The sequence below is a fragment of the Penaeus monodon genome, chromosome 24 (genome assembly GCF_015228065.2).
Source record: "Penaeus monodon isolate SGIC_2016 chromosome 24, NSTDA_Pmon_1, whole genome shotgun sequence".
Classification (NCBI taxonomy): domain Eukaryota; kingdom Metazoa; phylum Arthropoda; class Malacostraca; order Decapoda; family Penaeidae; genus Penaeus; species Penaeus monodon.
In genome coordinates this window covers 35,410,111-35,411,269 of record NC_051409.1, presented here as the reverse complement: position 1 = coordinate 35,411,269, position 1,159 = coordinate 35,410,111, and positions in this window count along the sequence as shown.

The following is a 1,159-nucleotide window of genomic DNA, read 5'->3' as shown; positions in this document are numbered from 1 at the left end:
ACGAAATCAGTCTTTGACCCCAGATGTCGACTCCATGAGCCAGAAGTGGTAATCGCAAACTCCATCTCACTGGCCTGATATTCCAGATGACTGCCTTGCTTCTCAAGATGGGGAAAGGGAGGGGAAGGAGGATAGAGGGGAAGGAGGATAGAAGGGGAAGGAGGATAGAAGGGGAAGGAGGATAGAAGGGGAAGGAGGAGACAGGAAGGGGGAGAGAGGAAGAGAAGGTACAGGAGGGGTGGAGAGGATGGTGGAGGAGACGGAAGGAGGGGAAGAAAAGGCAGAGGAAAAGAGGAAAAGGGGAGGGGATGGAAGGGAAGGAAGAGGCGAGGGAGATGGAGGGGAAAGGAGGTAATTGGGAGGGAAAAAGGGGAGGGGATGGCGTAAGGAGGGGTGAAGAAAAGGGGATAGAGGAGAAGGGAAGATAGGGGGAAGGGTGCTGAGGTGAAGTTAGGGGGGAGGGGATAAGGGAAATGCAGGGGGGGGGCGGACTGAGGTGAAGGTGGGGAATGAGGGAAATGTAGAAGGGGGGGGGGGGCTGAGGTGAAGGTGGGGAATGAGGGAAATGTAGAAGGGGGGGGCTGAGGTGAAGGTGGGGAATGAGGGAAATGTAGAAAGGGGGGGGGGCTGAGGTGAAGGTGGGGAATGAGGGAAATGCAGAGGTAAAAGAGAAGTGCAGCGGATGGAGGAAAGATGACGGAGAGGGTTTGAGAATAGGGGAAAGGAAGACTATTAAGGTGTGTAGGATGATGAGGAGTTAAGAGAAAAGAGGGAAGAAGAGGAGGCTTAGGGAGATGAAGAAAAGAGGGGAGGCAAAAAAAAACGAAAGACGGGAGAAATCGGGAGATACAACACTGTCAAGTTACAAACCACAAGCCATTTTTCATCATGTGTTACGTATCCTTGCGTTATAGAGCTTGTGTCATCGGCTCGATCTTTGTTACGGTATCTGGATAACCCAAACGCATTACCTTGCTTGAGTGACTGGGCGGTTCTTGTGTCACAAAGCCTGAATGACGACGCATCAGGTTATATTACTTTGCTTGTTGTGTTAACCTCTCGCCCACGGGTAGTTCGATATTGCATGGATTCTTGCCTGGAGAGTGAAATGCTTGGGAATGTCCTCGATGTTGAGAATGTGGGAAGTGAGAATGGATAT